Raw genomic sequence first — 20,829 nt, 5'->3', positions numbered from 1 at the left:
GAGCAAGGTAAAATCTTTCGTAAATCTATTATATGCAGTCATTAAGGCATGATAAAAGCCTGGTACTTTACTTCATCAAGGACAATGTAGACTGGCCTTTTTACACAGGTTCATAACACTAATGCCAGAGGAGATATTAGATCTGACTTGTGCAGTACAAGTTCTTGAATTACGCTCATCCACGCTTTGGCTGAGCTCAGTAACTTACGTTTGACTGTTGTCATCCAGAAAGACATCCAGTCCTAATGTGATGACCTCCAGAGACAGCAAATCCACTGATATAGCCTTAGTAGCTTAATCACACTTGCTGTGGCAATAGGTACTTGTTTTTGCTTGAAAATGCCTATTCTTCGTTTTCAACCATTGTTTCTTATTGTAACTTTCTCTGATAGACAAAAAGGCCTTTTGTCTTTTGTGGTTCCTTGTCCCTTATGACTTAAAATGTGTGTTCCCTTTTTACATTGCAACAGAAGGCTGAATCATCTTTGTTCATATTAGCCATTCCCATTGAGTCAAATACTGAGAGTGAGGTGTAGCTGCACCAGCCATAGTATGCCTGAGCCAGAGACAAACTGAGATCCAAAACTGGCTGTCCTTGTACCCAGAGCTTCTGTTTGGCCTCTTTATAGAAAATCTGTCCAAATACAAATACTGCATCTAGCCAAATATGATGGTTTCAGAACATTCAAAGATGTTCATCGATTTTCAAAGCCAGAACATTTTATAAACAGGCTTTGCAATTGTCTAGCTCAGGTGTGGGAAGCTTGCAGACCATAAAATGGGGTTTAAGTCTAGGATTTTATTTCACAATGTATATATAGATACAAATTTTCTATTCTTTTTTATTACTATATAATATCAAGGATTATATTACCCTGCTACCTTACAGTTACACTCGAAGTCTTATTTTGAACTGATTTGCCCTATTTCCCGTGCCTGATTTAGGCTGGCACTCTGGATAACAAAGGCCATGCTCTGAGGTAAGGTTTTGGTTGGAGCTCATCTCTGTTTCCATAGGAATAGCAACTCATTTCAATGCACGTGTTTGTGGTATTTGAAGAGAAAACGAAAGAGGCTATTTCAGTTTGTTTGACAGGATTCACTTATGTGAGCAATATGTTCTATTAATGCATGAACACCCACACCAGGGACTGTAAATGGCTGTCCAGGTCTTGTAGCCTTTCTCACAGAAGAACATTCAGCCAGTAATCTGTGACAAAGAGGAAAATGTCTCTTCTGCACTTTCCCAAATCATAGCCTTAATCCCTTTAGTAGCCATTTTCTCTCTTTTTTTTTTTTTTGGTTGTTTTTTTAATTTTTTTTTTTATTTTCCGATTTTAGGAGCCTGTAAAAAGCAAATGGAAGGGCACATTTTGTTTCTGAGAGTAAATACTTGACAGTGCAGTGGAAGACTAACAGTTTCAGATCTATAAACCTCCCCTCTGTTGCAGCCCCACTTGGGTCTGAGCAAGCTGGTACACAATGGGCTCTGAGAGTTTGGCTTCCAGTAAGAGAAGACAAGGGAAGAAGGGGGAGTGATGTAGAAACAATGGCTGTCTGAGAGGGAGGAGAGATCACAGATGAGTCTGAAACTTACGGCGTTTTTACCAACATGTCAATTAGACCTGACTCTGAGTAGATTTAATTGTACTCTGAAGGCAGCCAGCCTGTCAATAGTTCTGAGCTGGTATAAATAGCAGTAAAAATGCTTTAAGCCATTAGACGTCTTGTTTCTGAGGCTCCCATTGCCGGCTGTGCAGTTGTACATATGGTGACACTAGCAGATATCTAATACATATTTACTTTTGGTCGTGTCAGGGCAGGGTATAAATCATTCAAGCACATCCAAGCCCAAGAAATCCTTTAAAGATTTCCAGGGCTAGGTGGGCAGTCAGGCATGGACAAAGCTGCCTGACTCCATAGTGGGATCAGAGGGAAAAACTAAAGGGAAAAAACTTGTGTTTATTTTTCCAGATGTTTCAAACTGAACGCATAAAATGCCTCTTTCCAGATAGGAGTTCACTGGAAGCTGGGATTCAGAAACAAGTTAGAATTTATTTAAATAATCAAGCATTTAGAGTTTTTTTTTCCTGTCCATGCTTTTATCTCCTGCTGAGTGCCCCTCTTCATGGTACGCTGAAACTTCTTTCTTGACCTCTCCCCATGTCCCTGCTTTCCCCTCCCACTGCCTCTGTGCCTCCTCTCCCTCAGCCCCACCACCCTCTCTGCACTGTACTCAACACATGCTCAGCCCCTTCCTGCTCCCTCTGAAAATCCATCTGTGCTGTGAAACTCCCCACCTACAGCGACCACAAGTTGCTGTCTAGATCCCACTCTCTTCTTGTTTTCTATCAGCTCAAATCCGCTGACTTCAGTGGTGTTGCTTCACTCCTTGCAAGGGGGAAAGAGTCAGAACCACTGCATCTGGCCAGGCTGTCCAAGGGTAAATTCCTCCTGGGGAACAAAATGCTCCTATTGCAAAATAAAGCATCCTCAGTACTAACAGCAGTTTATTAACAATATTTGAAGGTTGAACTGAAGCTTCTTCCCAGGAAAAGAGCATCCTTGTTGCTGTCCTGCTTTCAAACTCTTCTGCCTCTGTGAGGCAGGGAAAAGACATTCAGCAAAACCTTCTCCTGGTGATGCTTGGAGTTGTTGCTGAGGTTTAGGGAAAGCTTGTGCTGGAGGTCGATCCTGCCATATGCCAAACCCTCAGCTCTAACACAGGGAAACCTATTCCATGCATACAGTTCAGCACTTCCTCAAGAGGCTTTCCCTTTGCCTAACAATTTTCAAGAATGTGCCAGAGAAGAGATGGTTTTCATATGCCTAAAGCCTGAAGAATGTGCATCTGGCAACTTTGTATTTATAGAGATGTGACTAATCACATCCCACCATTTTGGTGTGGTTTATGAAGCATCCTTTTACAGAAAGTGGCAATCTTTGTTACTGAATGGAAAAATGGGGATTTGTCAATAACGGAGCCCAGATATTTTGCTGCCATTCCCATGTTTTCATAGCGTCTTTCCTCCCTCCCTGTAAACTTCCCACCACTGGTGGAGAGAAGTGTTCTTCACAGAAGGAAAATCTTTTGGAAGGCCACAGATCTCGTGTACTCAACACAGTCTTTGCCATGGTGGATACTTAGAAGAATTGCATGAAGCTGTATATTTAGAGTGTTGGCGTTGGCTATACAAACCCACAGCATCTAAAAACAAGTACAGCTTCTCCCAGAGACACCTGCATGATGGATTCTGTGTGGGAAGAAACAGACACAGTGAAAGAGAAGCGAAACATTTTGCCCAAAATGGCATCTTATGGAGTCAGATCTCTGCAGTGACAAATCTGCACTGAGCTGAGCCAGATTTCACACTTTCTAAATGAGTTCTTAAGTGTCTTTGTCATGATTGGAAGCACCACAGCTGAAGCTGCACATCAATTCTGCGGGTTTGTCAACTCAAAGTGTTTTCAATGGCTGGGTGCGGAGGTCTATGTTTACCTTTTTTCTCCATTTGCTTCTTACCTGGGCAAATTGCTGTGCCTCTGTGAATACTCATCAATTTTCCCAGGAGTGCTAAGTCATTACTGGCTGCGTACACCTGGTACATTGAAGAGCAGGATCATTAGGGTTCTGTATCATTAGCAGTGCTTCTAATGTACCTGATAATGCTGGCTTCTCTAGGAGGTGGCACTGATTGTCCGAGTCAGCTGCTTCATCAGCTCCTTACACTCTAACACTGGGGTCTCGCGCAACGTTCAGCGTGTTTATCCTCACACAGCTGAGGTGTGGGGAGTGAGCATGGTACAAGCAGTTCCCACAGGAGATCAGATGTTGGAGGAGCTTGCACAAAATTGTTCAGGAAGTCTGCGGATGAACAAGGAATTGAACCGAGGTCTGAAGTGCCTATGGCCGAAATGAACTGTGAGCCAGTACCACATGACAGCTGAAGAAAACTGGGATGCAGGTTCATGGAGTATGAGATTTTGGGAAAGGGAAAAGAAAGTTTTGGATCTGTGAAGACCAGTCTTCTCAGTTCTTACCCAAAATTGTCCTTAAACAGACTGAGGCATTATGTTGTCATGCAACTATGGATTGTGATGGCGTTTCTCAGTGCTGACAAATTAAATATGCCTGGAATATATGTATATTTATCTTTTAAATAACTATTGTCAGCCCCATCTAATATCTGTATCTTTCTTTTGCCCATGTGTATGTGCAGTCAGGGAGACATTGCTTTAATCCTGTAATAACGGCACTGATCATACACATTTGTTAACTTTTATGCAATAATCTAATTACCTACAAGAAAAAGAAATCATATATTTTTAAAGTTTTCTTTTTTTCAAGATTCCTGGTGAGATAATTTCTGTTCAAACAGAAGAAATTTAGGTCATATATCATATGCAGTTTCCATTTATAGGTAGCTTTCAAGCATTAATAAACAGTTCTCTGTCACACAGCCCTGATGAAGCATCAAGCTCAATGCATATCATGTTGTTGTAATTGGGATTTCCCATACTCTAGTTACCAGCTTACAATCCTGATCCTCAGCTGACTTGAGGCTGTGACTGTATCAGAATTGCATGTCAGGATGGGACCTGGGTACACATTACCATCTTCCAGGGCTTCTTTGGAAGGAAACTTGTACATGTGGGCAGGAAGGGAGCTGTGATATTCTGCCATAGGTCTTCTCATCTGCATGGTTGGGGAACCAGCACCTTGAAGTCTACCAGGAAGCCCATATGCCTGAAGTTGATGTTCAGCCATGGTGCACACACCAGGACCTGTCTGCCAGATAGAAATAGCCACCCTCTGGTGCTCTTCGTTTCCTGGAGGTCTAAATAGGTGCGGCTTTGTATCTTCACTTGGGTTCCTTGGCACAGGCTGTTGTCCACCTGTATCCCCAGCCACAAAGGTCAGTACTGCTTTCCTGTAGCTGCACTGTTGCCTGGTGGCTGCTCAAGTGCATAGCTTCCCTCATGAAACTCAAAACAAATTGGATTTAAAACCAATCTGTGTTAGGTTTAACCAGTACAAGACATTTGCATACTTGCTAGAATTTAAGATATGCATATGCCCTTCTGCCCTGCGGGGGTTTTGTCACCATCCCTTAAGGCTGTTTGGGTTCAGTCAGATGCATATAGGTTTTGCAGCTCTGCAGAGCCCCATTACCAAACCAGGGAATATCTTCCTTTTATGCTGGCAGCTTGCTGTTCCCCTGATCAACTCCATAGTTAAGCAACAGTATCCTGGCACAAAGGCACGGCCCTCTGCTCTTCTCAGGCAGACTGCTGGTGCTGCAGTACATCCCCCTAGCTCTCTTCAGGTCCTGTTGGACTGTGAAGACCCACCAAGAGTCCTCAATTTCTCTCTTTTTCTCCAGGAGCCCAGCACTCTCCAGGCAGCTGCCTCCACAGAGGAGTTAAGCCAGGTCATGGCCTCCAGTTTAGTGCTCCTATGCAACTATATTTCATCTGGTACATATTACCCAATTACCTAAATTGGCACATTAATCAATTGTCATTAATTGATATGGAATCTAGCAGGTGAATAAACTTATTGGTCTTTTCTAACCTGTTATATTGGTGCGGCTGTAGCTTTCTGTAACATGTACTATATCTGTAACATGTACTAATGAAACATGCTCATAACAAGCCACTTATAAATAGAAGCTTAATACGAAGTGTGACAGATTTCTAATCTTTAGTCTCTCCTTAGCCCTCCAAGCGCTTCCTTTCTGGAAATACAGGATACATCCAGTATGCCCTAGATATTCTCCATTCTTGCTGATGACTTTAGCTCTCAGCCATTGATTCTCACTTCTTAATCAGTGTAAATAGATCAGTGCTGCAACTGTCTTTTTATTTAATATTTTAGAAGGGCAAATACGATGAAAGGGGGCAGTGAAGGGGTATTAAATAGAAAATGTAATTTGTGGCTAACGTGATGCTCTGAGGCTGGGGGGTGTCCATGTCAATATAATACAGACAGAAAAATCTGTATTTTTTCCATTGCAATGAAGAAGATTGGAGTAGCTGAATGAATATTTAAAAACAGGGAAAAAATACTGAGAAGATACTATGTGGCATTTATGTAGTGTCATACTTTGTGACATTGCTTTCACCAAATGCAGTGTGTGTAATGGTCTCCCTTTCACCACTGGGCAAACATTATGGCATAAAATGCCTGGTTTAGGGTTACAGATCAAACCAGTGCCAAAACGAGGGATGGAACCCAAATTTCCTGGTGTACTCCATGTTCTGCTGCTGTTCACCTATTGCTGCAGGGGAGAGATTTTCTTATTTGAAAATAAGATTTTTTTTTTTTTTCATTTTTTTTTCATTCCATTTTATTTCATTTTATTAATTTGTCAAGAGAAACTGTAGGAAAGCCTATACTATACAGTATAGGAGCCTATACTGGGTTTATTTGTTTGTATATTTCTATGGCAGGAAAGCCTGTGTATCACAGACTCAGGTGGTGTGGAAGATACAGATGTAATACCTGTTCATTTCAGCAAGTCATTCAGATTTTGTTGAGTCCCATCCCTCCAGCAGCCGTGTTTTACCTTTGACTTTAAAAGAAGTTAAGCCCTGTAGTTACTTTTCACCCATTTCTTAAATTCAGCTGTGAATGTTATAATAATGAATGTCTCCAGGCAATTAATACATTGTCATGCATTTGCAGATAAGCACATCTACTTCGTTTCTCACAAACCATAGGGAACATCAGGTGCAGAACTTGTAGGATTTAAAGCACAGCCAAAACTAATGGCTGCAAATTGCAGTCTAACCTAACACTTTCTCAGCCACAGATTTCTCCCTTTTTATTTTATCCTTCAAACTTCTGCTGTTGCGTCACTGATAAATCACAGTCCTTTGCTCTGTAATAGCTCCCTTTTTTATTTAAAGTTTTCGTTCCTACCCATTAAAGCTTTTCTTATCAGCACTACTTTTACTTTTCAGAAACGTATATTCAATATGCTAAGCTTGGAGTTCTTTTGTTTCCCCCCCAAAGACGTAAAACCCTGGGGGATTTAAATATCTACTTGATAGGCTTGCACAACCTTAATCAGCCTATAATGGAGCTAATGGCTGTTTGTCATCCTTGGAGATATAAATTTGCTGGTGATGTCTACTGCAGTCAGTGCATGAAGTATGCTCTGACTGCCAGCAAGGTCTAATAACCAGGAGAAGGGCAGCCGGCTTCATTAGTGAGAGTGAGACTGAGACTGTACCGGCTGCTTTTCTGGGGAACTCTGCTTTTTTTGAATACCGAGGGGGGAAAATGGATAATGCTGGTAAGTGAAATAAACCAGATCTTCATTCTTAGTGGAGCTATGGGGTTCGTTTGTATTCTGTCTCGCTGCAGGAGATGTGTTTCTTTAGCCTTTGTGGCTTCTTCCTTTTCAATGTCTTTTATTACAGCAAATTTCTATGTGTAAAATGTGGCACACTTAAGTTGTTAACCCTTTAGCAGTCTGCTGGGTTTTTTTTCTTGTTTAAGTGTGTTTACTGGAAATGTGAGCCTAAACTGTAATTCAGGTTCTGGCTTTTTAAGGTTTTCAGTGTTATTTCAGAAGCTTTATGCAGGAAATGTGACAGGAAGGGAAAATGCGTGTACTTTGGTAGGAATATATCTCTTAGGGATTGCAATAGGTGTGGATAGGTAAATAATAAAGCTAACAAAAAGTAGATAATTTGTATCTCTCATCTCCCTTATTTAAAGCTGTTTCTATTTTCTCCATATAATGCCTTGTTCTCTTTTATATTTAGTACATAAAACATTGAATATATTTGCACTTTTTATTATTTGCTTTGATGTTCCAACTTTACATCATGCATTTTTATGCCAAATAATGCACTTCATGGTTTCTAAGGAGGCGCACACAATACCAACATTGCATCGGTGATGAAATGTATTATTTACATTTCCCTTTTGCATTACCTTCTATCACTGAGAAGAGCAAAAAGAGAGGTTTTGGGGAAAGATATTTTGCATGTTGCTTTGACAGCTATAAAACTTGAACATGTCAGTGTCTCACTGATTCATTGGTACTAGTGCAACACATATTCGGACACAATCTGCAATAGATTCAGTGCCCTTTGAAACCTGTTCAGATCATCTGATTTGTCTAACATTGACCTTAAAAGTGATGATCACCTCTACCGTGTGTTAAAAATTCTGTCCTACAGTAGATTTCAGCAATGATACTATATATGTGCCTTATTTGGGCAGGAGGGGAGTTGTGGGTGTTTTGTTTTGTTTTAATAATAATAGCAAAACTCTTGCTTGTGTCTGCTAAGCTATCCAGGTGTGTCTCACCCTAAGAGTACAGCTGTTGACTTCTGTGACAGACAGATTAAAGGTCTTGCTGCTTTTATTTCTGTAAAGTCCAAGACAAAGAAAAAAAGGAAAGCTTTTCCAGAAATTAAAATGTTTGCATCATGGAAAATTACACTGCCAGAACCTGAGGACTTAAAAACTGATATGGTCCTAGTAGAAGGTTATTTTTTTGTGAAATAAATAAGATTAGGAATACTCTTTGTGCTTGGCGCTTTGGCTAGCTTTTAAGAAGCCTTAACGTAATAAATGGTAATGACTTGTGTTCAATATTCCATGACGAGGCAGAATTTTCTGGGCGAAGGGGAAGGATTCCTGTTCTCCAGCACAGAATGTCTATGGGCAAGATATACCCTGGCAGCAGAGCTGCTAATTCCTCCAGGTTTTTACACTTCTCAGCATCAACAACTAATACTATTGAAGTCTTGACAGAGCTATCACTTTAATCCAGCTAAAAGAATCTGTTCTGCAATGAGTCACATTTATCTTAAAGGCCAGTTTTGGGGTGGGGGGGGGAGCGGTATGGTGTGTGAAGGGGTATAAGCTAGTATCTGAAAACCATAGAAACAGATTTTCCTCTGTGTGTGTATATATATATATAATTTTTTTCTTTTCCTTAGGAAGATTTAGTTTAGTTGCTATATGCAAAATTTGGAAGTTAAAATAAGTAAGGCTTTGCTCTCTGCACAACTTCACCAACTACTCTCAAGCCTCTTCTAACACTGTTTAGCTGAATAACTCCAGATATTTAGTTATTTTTTCATGTAAAGCAGTGACTGATACTTTGTATTTTTTAGAAAATAATCTTATACAGTTGGAATTAGTTAAAATAATCCTTTTGGCAGGAGAATAAAAATCTAATTGTAAGAAAAACAACCAACTCCACAACAGATGGAATTAAGCCTTAGTGAGGACATCATGGCAGAGGGTAAGACCAGGTTGCAGCTTCTCCTGTGATTACCAGTGAGCTTCTTGCAGCCTGTGGCCAGCTTACTCCAAACCCCCAGCAAGCTTCAGCCCCGCACATGGCATGGACATGCTCCCTTCTCCAGAAAGCTCTACTAAGAGTTCAGCCACTTCCCTGCTTTGAGCAGTATAGGGAATACATCCGTTTCCAAAGAGCCTACAGGGAGCTGGGTAAACACAGCTGAGTCTCCAGAGGTATTTTTAGGGCTCTTGATCCCTAATTGCAACCAAATGGAGTCAGGTGCCAACATGGGGACTGCGCAGCTGAATACCTCTGCAGATCTGGCCTGTGCCTTCTGACTTCTACAGGGATGTAAATACACCTTTGAAAACCCACCTGGTGTGACCTGGGCACTTACAAGATCAGACAGGAGCAGGATATTAACAACCATGAAACTAACTGCCTAATTCATTTGTTCTTCAGCAGTTCACCAATTGAAATGCAAACATACACATATAAACTGGATACCTGCCTGATTTCTTCCTAAAGAGGTGTTATTTCTGGCAGTACAGAACTGCAGAATATTAGCAAAGCTGTGAGTTCCAGTCACCAAGTGTTAGAAATAACAAATTTATTTATCAATGTCAGTGAATCAGGTCTTTGTTATTAAATCCGTCATGCTGCCAAAGAGATTTTCAAAGTCAGACCATGGATAAATGTTGGGCAAAACTCCATCTTCTGTTCTGCATAACAGAAATATCTCTGTAATTCATCACCCATCTTCTGTGCCATCATTAAAATCCTTTACTGGCCAAAACTGTTATTAAAAAGATCAGTGTGGCTAATAGGTCACCTATGTGTGCCTTTTAGCTCTTTTGGTCTGTGCTATTTTGTGGTTTTAAGAAACAATGTTCTCATTAAAAAGCCCTTTCCTTTCAATGTTAGATTGCTTATATTTTTAATCAGTGTACCGAGACAGCTCCAGATAATCATTGTCTTGTGTGTTCTTTTAAAAGCCTTTCCTGGAATAACAATGAAATATTAATCCATCTGTGTACGGCACATCAGGACAGTTCTAGTTGTATTTTTGTCTGCCTATTTTGGCATCAGCTGCTTGTGACTGGCTGGCTGCAGGTATTCAGCTGCAAGACTGCCTGCAGCCATGGGCAGGGCAGCCAGCAGCCCCCTGCCTGCACCCACTGGCAGGTCCTGGGCTCTGGCTTTGATGCACGTCTGCTCTGGGCCAGACACATCAAGCCTGGTGATAGCAATAAGGTAATAAAAGTCATTAAAAAAAAAAAAAAACAAAACAAGGAAGGGCTGGAAATAACTCATGGGAAAAAAGGTGAATATAAAAGTAGCAAGAAAGTTGCAGTAGCAGGAAGAGAGAAGCTGTGGAAACGGACGTGATCCCAAGTGATGCTTTTTGGGGGGTGGGATTTCCTGTAGGAAGGAGTGAGGTCAGTATCATCGCTTCCCCCAGAGCTACTAGTCAGCCACATCCTGTATGGACATGCATCTCACCTTAAAGTGGGCATGTCTCACACATTCATTCATGCTAACACAAGGTGCCAAAAGCTGGGGGAACGGATCTCATCAGGGTGAATGGCACCATAATGATGTGCTGCATAATGCATGATGTACTAGTGTTGAACAAAAATGGGAGGCCTTGTTTCGTGTTTCTTGGGGATTTATATGACTTCTTTGCACTTGGAATATTAGTTTAGCAGTAATGAAGCTAGCTGCGGTTAATTGTTACCCTGAATTATGTAGGCTCTACAGCTGTGGCTGCAGGCTATGCCTTCCAGTAAATAATCTGCTTTAAAGTGGCTGGAGGTCTCACGTATTGAATAGCCTATCTCTGAGGAATATCCAGTAGCACATCAAACTTCATATTTGAACAGCAGTGAAACACAGAGCTTTCCATTGAAGCAAGACTATTTAACTTGAGGCCTGAAGTTCTGTGGGACAGGGTGAACAGCAAGTGTCAATTTAGCCTTCTTCTGTGTGATATCATGTGTCACAGGAAGGGTAAGAGACACAGGAAACTGTTTGTTTATGGTAATTCCCTTGCTTTTGAAATAACTGGTCATTTTTGTCCTTCATTAAGTCAGTAGGACTTATTTAGCATCCTTTAAATATGAGACTGTTGGGATTAAATCCTAGTTAAGGATTTGACTTTACAAATACTTTGTAGTCTCTTACCTGAATTTAAGGCAAACAGGGTTCTTTGTTTCATAATGTAGGGGAGAAAAACACTCAGGTAGGTAGAAGAGCAAACCGGGAGGTGGACTTCAGATTATGGTCTTGGCTTTTTCATCAGCTCACCGTGTTCCCAAATATCTAATGTGGCCCAGTAGATCTGTGTGTGGGTTTAGGCTGGATAAAAAACTCAGTGTGTTATAAGGTTCACTTGTTGCTCAGAAAGAGCTCTGAAATCCTTTGGCCATATAGAGCTTAAGCTTGGCTGAATTGTCCCTATCAATTTGGAAACCCGTTGAAACAAAACCTCTTGCAATGGAGACAGTGACAGTGTAACTGTGGGTTTGTCAGTCCTTGAGATGCAATGACAACTGCAAGCTCTAGCAGCAAAATCAGGCATGTCCTGCTGGCTGCTTCTGTTCTGATATTTGGTGGTATTTAGCCCATGTTCTCCCCAACAGTGTGAAGATGCTGTTGGAAAGCATAACAGCATCTCCTTTCACTCCATCCCACTCTTATGTGTGTGTTCACTCCTTGTCCTCAGAAAATGGGGCTATCATTAATGCCACATCCACTTTTGTTGGGTGCATGTGTCCTGTTCTAAAGATAACAAAATGGTTTGCACGTTGGTGATAAAGAGTTGATTATTGCTTTGTATTTTTATACTACATTGTGTATCTTTATTTGTCTCCTATTTGCACTTGTGGACTCAGTTGAAGCAGATGCTCTGGTGTATCACAGGTCACTGTCTGCTAGAAAATTGAATTTCTTCTTGTTGTAATTTTAGAATAATACTCATGGCTTATGCCCCTTTACCCAGAAGCTGGAACAGTGTGCTTATAAAGCCATGATCTTGGAAAAAATGTCTGTGAGGAGTAAACTTCCATGCAAAGCTGCTGCTTCCAATCTTATTTTCAAGTCTCTATACCCATAGCCCAGAATATCTCTATAGGAGCTTGCACTAGAAGTAACCAAATACAATGTAGGACTAAACTAATGGAGCATCTTCTAATGTAGAGATGGTCCACCCACCCTACTCCAAATGACTCTCTTTAGCTAGAAATGCTGTGTTTGCACTGCATTGACATACACATGATATTTTAAGCAACAATTCCAGTTGCTACAGTGCTTCTTATAAAGAAGCACCATGAACTCCAGCTAGTTTGGAGAGACAGTATAATACAGACCTTATTTTCTGATAAGCTGTGGTTCTGTTTCCTAGCAAGCATCTGACCATCAGGTGCTGAGTACGTGTCTTATGTTTACATCTGCTGGTTGTGGAGTTTTTTTGGCAAACTGCCCTCTGACCCCTGTTCTGTGCTCTGAATCATCACTGCCACCTAGGGTGAAGAAGCAAGAGCTGTGTGCGGAATCAGTAGTCCAAACTTGATAGGTATCACTTCCCCGTACTCTTCTAGCAAGGGCCAGACCATAGCTGCTAGAGCTAATGATGCTAACAGCATGAGGGAGCAGTCTGGAGGAGGAAAAGTTGTGTTAAGAGAGGCACCAGCACAAATTACTCTGAGAAAAGCAGCCTGTGCTCTGGGGGCTTCAAACACCCCAAACTGAGGGGGCTGGAAGTGAGCTGCAAGGGGGAAACCAAGATCGTATGACCAAAGAGCAGGTGGCTGACAATAAGGATCCAGTCTGCTGTTGTTTAATCATCGTTCATTGTCTCTTAACTGTGAGGCTTTTAGGAGATTTGATGTTTAATTATGGGGTGACTTGAAGGGGTATTGCTTTGGGCTCTAAAAGTAGACTGGATGGAATTTTATCAAATGTTCCTTTTTTTTAATGAGAATTCTTCCTACAGTATAATTGGAAAATATAAGTAATTTAGGACTATAAGAACACCTAGCAACCTTCTCCCAGCAGACAGAAGTAAATCCTGAATAAAGCAGCTGAGTTGCTCTCTAATTGCTCCTTTTTGCACATGGGCTCCAGCCCTCAGCTGAGCATGGGGGTCCCAGGGCCAAAGGAAGCATCCCACACCAGTGCCATGTGGAGAGACAGGGTGTTGGAGGAGATGGGTCATCCAGATTTGTTATCCCACACCCAAGGAGCCATGTGTGCTTGGCCCTGGGCACTGCTCAGCACTAGAAGGGGTGTCCCATTTGCTGCTGGAGATGCCAGAATGAAGTAGTAGTTACATTTGTTTGAATAAAACTGCCACTTTTTCTGGAGATACTGAGGGGTAGAAGGTAACATGGTTTCTTCTGGTACTGGTGCAAAAGCATCCTTTCCTAGCACCTCGTGGGGGCAGTGTACTAGCGATAGGACTTCTTGCAAGGAACAGGAGTAGGGATGTTTATGGTTGGCCGCTTTCCTCCCAGAGGAAACTCGACCCAGATTTGTCAGCAGTGGGATACTGAGTTGCTGGGAACATATAGCTTAAATAATAAACGTGAGTGCAGAATTTGGTCCCTAATAACAGTCAGTTTTCAAATAAAGCAAAAGGCCCAGGAGAAGCTGAAGTGGCCAGGGATAAATATTTGCTTAATCTTAGTTTGCTCATCACCACCCTTCTTGCAATGTAGCTATTAAAAATTACTGCGACTATTTATTTCACAACTCATTGTATGTTAAAATCCCATTAAATACATTTTTGAATGGCTACAGGATCTTTCGTGACGACCAGGCAATCCTGTGTCTACAGAGTGGCAGACACAGTAGGAGACAATCCCAGAAACAATCTTTTCATCCATGGCTTGACCATTGCTGGGAGAGGCTTGCACAGTGCAATTCAAACACAAGTATGACAGCAGCTGGTGTTTCCACAGGAAACAATGTTGTGATCAATTCGTCCTAGCTCCCGCTCCTGCTGACTCACAAGTCCCTTCTGTCTTTCTCACTGGCACTTGCACTGGTCCAAAAATCGAGGAGTATTTCATGATGGAAGCTTGCATGGAAACCATGTGGAGAGAGGAACTAAAAATATGGTGATCTCAAACCAGCAGAAAATGCATGCTGCTAGGAACTGCTTATTGACATTCAGATCATAGTCCAGCGGTGCTTTGCTACGTCCTTACTGACACGGAAATGGTTTGTTAATGTATGAAGCCTATGGAGCTCGTGTGTGTGCATGTGTCACAGAAACAGCCTATATATTTTAGCTGCTTAGTTTGTAGCTGCTGTTGTTATATAAGCCTCTTTTTTTTCTCTTTTCTGTTTCTGTTTTTGTTATTTAATATTATTAAAATAACTAACATGACGCATTATTGTGTTTTAATTTCAAGTGAAATTTGGCAACTTCTAGTGGTGGGATAAGGTTTAATCGCTCTTGGCATTTTGAAAAGAAATGTAAATGACAAAGATATTAAACTGACAAATTGTGACAGCTCGCATAACACTTTTTTCAATGGATTTTTTCCACGTATTTTTAATACCCAGAATAGCCAGCCTTAATACTACCGTATTTACAATAAATTATTATTCTAATGGAGACATCCTGCTTTGGCAGGCAATACACAATCAGCAGTTTTCATTAAAGAATTTGAAAACTGTTTAAAATTACTTCTGTGACACAAACTTATAAATGCCAGACAATTTAAAATTGGGGCCAATAGGCTGCCCTTAAATTAGGATATTAAGAAATAACTAGAGCGCAGTAAAGGCAGGCTGCCAAATGTAACTCTTAAATTCCCTAGTTTGTATCTCTTAGCACTGTGATTATAATATATTATACGCCTTCTGTAAGGCATAAACATGCATCTCCTACACCACAGCTTAAGGCTTTGAGTGGTGCCCACGTGAGGTCATAGTGGCTGTTTACTTTGGCATGTGTGGGTTCAGGAGGCATAAAGCATCATATGATTTAGTGAGTTAGGAGCAATGGTGACACTGGGGTTAAAAAAGGGAATAGGAAGCAATGGTAGAGTCCACCTTCCCTACTTTTCCTACAAAACTTAGCTATGGATTTTTTTGTTTGTTTTTGTCCTTCAGCATCCCACAAAGGCCATGTCAGCTCCATCTAACCAGCGCTGTGCAGAGGTCCTTGAGCTAGCTCTGAGTATATTTGCATGGTGTGGTACCTTTTGCCCAGCAGACATTAATCTCAACCAGTAAACAGCATAGTCAAATATGTACTGGTGGCTGCATCCAGACTGGTTAGCCAGCTCAAGGTAGATGTGATACAGTGTCCTAAGTTTCAAGGCATCCAGCTCAGGACACAGCTTTTGTAGTTCTAGCTGGAAGATCTCCGAACACTGTGGTGTTAATTGACGCAAACAGGCCTCAAACCTCAACCATGCCCAGGGTTTTGGAGGTGCCATCCATGCTGATGCATTACCTGTCTTTTTAGAGGCAGAAGAACGTTGCATAGTGCCATGTGAGGGTATCCTGGCAATTTCCACGATTACATAGTCTACGTTGTAGGGGAAAATATTTTCTTACCTACATGTGGGAAGTTCTGTGGCCAAATTAACTGTGATGAAGTCTTAAGCAAGATTTTGAGAACCCTCAGTTAACAATTCACAACATCAGCGACATCTAGAGGTGATGATCATTACATTGTATTATTTTATTGTCCTACAGCTCAAACTAATATAACATCTATTAATGGTCATTATTTTAGAACTGGGTGTTGATTCTTCAACCCCAATACTAGAGGAGATGGAGTAGCTGTACACACAGCTCTTCATTTTCACACAAGTTTCTGTACCTTTGCAAACTCGTAAGTTCCCTAAGTGTTGTGTATATTCTTTAATACTGTAGTTCAGGAAACTTGTCTGCAAAATAGAGTGAGAAGGTATAATATTGGCAAAGTAGACTTACTGCTTAGCACCATTTAGGGTCTTATTTTGAAATACTGAAGGAGGAAGAATAGCCAGTTTTATTTCAATCTTCTCACCCAAAAATGTTCCCTTCTCCTAGGAGAAATAAGAATAATGGTGGTGGTGTCCCCTTCCTCTCTCAGGTGGTAGCCTGCCTCACTCTTTCTTCTGCACTGCAGGTGAAGAATCTAATAATATACTGCTTGAGTGAGGGGGCAGTTTATACGGTTACTGCTTTAAGAGCACTTTTCTGAGTGTAGTTTCTACCATATTAGTAATGCTGTGCATGCATCAGCAAAGTCTGCTTCCCCCACAGTGCCATTGCCCATTATGACAGAGTAACATGCTCTTAACTGTTGTCTACCTGATGCAATGGCTTGCTAATTCTGGGACACCAAAGACTCAATCACAAGGTTGCAATCACAACTAGATTTATTTGTATTTTTATACAAATCTGAAAACTTCAGGGCAAACACCACTTTTTTTGTCTTGTAGAGCAGATGGCTCCCAAGTGTTACAGTCTGTGCACCTCTTCCAGATGCAGATAGGTTGTGCAGACATTTCAGAGGACTACCCTCGAGGGGAACAAGGTCAAGGCAGAAGTTCACATTATTCCTATGATCAGCATTTAGCCACACTTTTGGGGCACTGCTGCCTCTTGCCTGTGATCTTCTTTTCTCTGCCTATAAGGCTTTCACCAAGACCAGTAAGTGCTACCTCAAGTAATAGATCAGCCTGCTAAAGGAGAAGTGGGTTGCCACCATTTTGAAAGACAGCTGATATGTGTTTTGAGATGTGGGTTTTTTCTGGGTATTTTTTTTTTACCTTCTGCCCATTCTCACAGGCAGTGTATTATGGGCAGAATGAAAAAGGAAAACAAGTGTTTTGACAACATTAGTAGCTTGGCAACCATAAAGCTTTCCTTTGCAGAGGAATTTGGAGTACTTATTTTCTGTGCTTCCCGTGGCTGTGCTATGTACTGTGCACCAGAGCTCCAGCTATGCAAGTGATGCCACGAAAGTAGGTTGCTGTGCTCAAATACAGCGTTTGACTGAGACTTCTGAGTTCAGTTTTAGCACTGGTAAGACAGCATATACATTGCTGGTTTAGGCTGCTTCCACCATGGGTCCTCCATTGGCTGTCTTGTACCGTTTGGAAGGAGGAGTGGGTGAAATCTTAACTGTACTTTGGTTTCTAGAAACAGAAACAGACTGGTAAGAGAAGAGTTACCTGTGTCAAACTGGGCCGCTTCTCAGCTGAGAGAAAAAGTAAATGAGGTTTTCATGTGCCTCATGATTTCCCTCTTTGCCAATCCTGGTCACATTGGCTAAACCTGAATGTTGGAAACTGGATATTCTTTACAACTGGCATAAAAGGACTTCCCGCACATGAAATAACATGAGTTATTTCAGATTTTGCTGTGTCAAAGTTGACTAGTCCGAGATTTTTACCATCCTTAGAAAGCGTAACAACACTTCCACTTTGCTCCCAATTTTTTCTTCCCGTTTCAGCGAGTGTTACATTAAATCAAATTCTGTTACGTGCTCATTTATAGAACAAGCTGTCTTCTCATAATATTTATGGATGCATTCTTTATGCAGTTCAGGAGACATTGCAATCAGATGGGAGCAAAAATGTTTCCCAAGCAAAACAACACCCTCTCTGGCACACGGGGGATTGACCTGTGCGGGTGATGTTCAGCCACAGCACAAAGCCTGTGGGAACTCTGCAGTGCTTAGGGACACTGCTGGAGATGGAGTGCTGGGCTGTGTGGACCTTTCCTGTATGTATAGGAGGGATGTAAGTAGGATATGGAGCTAGGCAGGTCCCAGCCTGTTGCAAGATGTGCCAGTGTATAATAGTGGCCAGGAAAGTGCTATGAAGGAGCTGCAGGCAGTTGGCCACACAAAGGCACAGAGCTGTCATTTGTTTTGTAGCTCAGAGACATTGCGGACAGAGCTTTCTGGCCTTCTGTTTGTGGGCTGGGAAGGCAGTGAGCTATGCAGGCTCAGATTCATTCCTCTTCTGAGGGTAGCCAGGTAGGGCACACCATGTCCCCTCTTGGTCTCCCTTGTGACGGAACTGCATGCTTCGTAAGAAATTATTGTTAGTCTGTGTTCTAACATTTTTTAAAGGGAGAAATGAGGTAGGCTGGTAATGATTAGCTGGTGAATCTGACATCAGTCCCAGGCAAAAATAGGGAACAGATGATAGAGGGACTGAGCCAGAAAGAATAGAGAGATTGAATACAAATAATTCCAATTAACATGGGTTGGAGGAAAAACAGGTTTGAGGGAATTGTTTCATACATATGTCTTGCTGCATTAGAAGATGTTTGGCTTGGCTCTGTGGTGTAGAACCTAAACTGATGCAAACCCAATATGTTATGTATTAAATGGGTTATTCCACGCCTAAATGCCCGGCTTCAAAATACAAGTGTATTCTGGGAGTTACTGTCACCCACCAGGTGTGATTCAGGAGGTACCCAGCAAGAACTGGCTCTTTACTGCAGGCTGCATGGTGCTACCAGCACTGACTAGCAAGAAAATACAAAACTATTTTTAGACAGGAAACCAGTGTGTTCAGTATGGAAAACTGAAAAGCCATATAATCAGGGGAAAAAATTAATCAGGTCATAGTTACAGATTAGGAGGTTTAGTGTTGAGAAGCAGTGATTTTGAAAGACACTTGCATACTAATAGCATTATGCTGGAAGCACATGTTCAGCTGTTGAGCTCAGTCCCAGAGAGCTAATGCACTCTTTAAATGCATTTGCACCGCTGAATGATGTTGTTTTACTCTGGTTTGAGCACTAGAGTGACTGCTCCTGGGATGTGAGGTAATCATTGGTGTCCCTCGTCTTCCTTGAATCATGAAAATCTGGAGCGGATTCAGGAAAGCCTTGTAGCTAAGCAATCTGAGTCACTGTGAAAGACTGATGAAAGCACATTTCTTAATATTCTGAACCTCCTTTGCACTTCACCCCAAAATCCCTTGGCAGCTTTCTGACTCAATATCACCAAGATCTATCTGTAGAGACACATTGTTGGGAACTGTAATGTATGCATATATTATGTGTGTGTGTATATATTACATTAAAATATTGGTAATGGGTAATTCTGAATATATTTCAGATTACAAAAATGAAGGTAACTATTAACTACCACCAGGGAAAAACAATATTGCACAACTTAAAGCAGAAATATTTCTAGAAAGGCTGGAAATGAGGGGTCCCAGGTGTTAGAAAGCCTCCAGCAGGATGTTTACTAATCAACACTCAGAATTCCTCCTTCCAGTTTTAATAAAGCCCCTGTTTCCACTGGAGCTGGCTGCATCTGCCTTAATTGCTGCCTGTCGGACACTATGGCATGGCAATGGTGACACATGCAAGCCTTGGCTACCCTGCCTTCTCAGCAGGAGAAATTCCCATTGAAATAATGCATGTTACACTGTGCGTTCACTGCACATGTAGATAAATGAAAGATGTTCAGTTCTTTCTCATCATCCCAGAGTCAGCACTGGCCAGGGTTCCTGTACAATGCATTATCTCATGTTTCTTTTATGTGGTAAGTATTAGCAAGCGGGGCTGGTGGGGTTGAGCCAGAACCAATTAAGTAATTTATTTCCACTTGCATTTTAGTGTCCTCTCTGAAATCAGGCACCATCCTCATTCCTTCAGGTCACTGTCAGCCTGATGGTGCAGCTGGAACTGCCCCACACAAGGCTGCAGTGAAGATGGTGGTTAGAAAACCTGCAGGGGTTCATGGGCTGAATACAGCTTTTTGGGAGCCAAATTACTGGTGCTGCTCTTCATACTGCAAGGCAACACTTATTACTGTTGCTTTAGGCAGGTGGTGTGGCTTTCTCCTCTGCACTCCAGTGAGAGATAGTTTTCTTAAATTTAATTAAAAAAAACCCACAATGAAATCCCCAACAAGACCAAAAGCCATCAAGAAGAACCTTTGAGCCCTGTCCTTCAGTTTATGATGTCTTTCTTTGGATGGCACCTAAGAATTCAACACCACAAGGCATCCACTGCCAGGAGAGGCTCCCTGGGACAAAAGAGCTGGAGGCAAGGAGAATGGGTCGTGGTGAGGGTTAATGATGTTGTCTGAGCACACAGCCAGGGTCTGCAAGCTCCACAGTGCCTAAAATAATAAGCAGTTCATTAGGCCTTAAATAGAGTAAGTGTAGGATAATGCAGCCTACTGATTAGGGCACTCACCTGTCCTACTCAGAATTTACTAATGCTGAAGCACTTTTGTTTTTTTGGAAGGAGGACAGAAGCAAGAGCTCAGCCCCATGCTACTGTGCTATAGAGAGGTGCTGACACTGCTTTATGCAAAAGCATCACCAGAGTTTCCCCTAATCCCAGCTGGCAGGACAAAAGTCCCCAAATACTTCTACTATACCAGCAAACAGACATGGCTCTTTTGGCCATTGGAAGGTCAGAGAAGGGAGAATTAATCCCTTCGGGCAGAAAAGAGGATTGAGTCAAGACCTCCCAAACTGTTCTGCCTCCTACCCCAGCTACTGCATGGAGACAGGAAGGGTTCCCCCCATCTAAATGCCAGTTTTGTGTGAGATCTGGTCTGGAAAGACAG

General features: G+C 41.7%; 1 protein-coding gene across 2 annotated transcripts in view; it reads left to right on the top strand.

Annotated features, from left to right (window-relative positions):
- Window positions 1–20,829, top strand: part of PHACTR2 (phosphatase and actin regulator 2) — a 140,385-nt gene that overhangs the window by 22,792 nt on the left and 96,764 nt on the right. The window lies entirely within an intron of this gene.

The sequence above is a fragment of the Lathamus discolor genome, chromosome 5, assembly GCF_037157495.1.
Source record: "Lathamus discolor isolate bLatDis1 chromosome 5, bLatDis1.hap1, whole genome shotgun sequence".
NCBI lineage: Eukaryota > Metazoa > Chordata > Aves > Psittaciformes > Psittacidae > Lathamus > Lathamus discolor.
The sequence above is the reverse complement of the archived record's forward strand: the minus strand, read 5'-3'. Positions and strand labels throughout refer to the sequence as shown.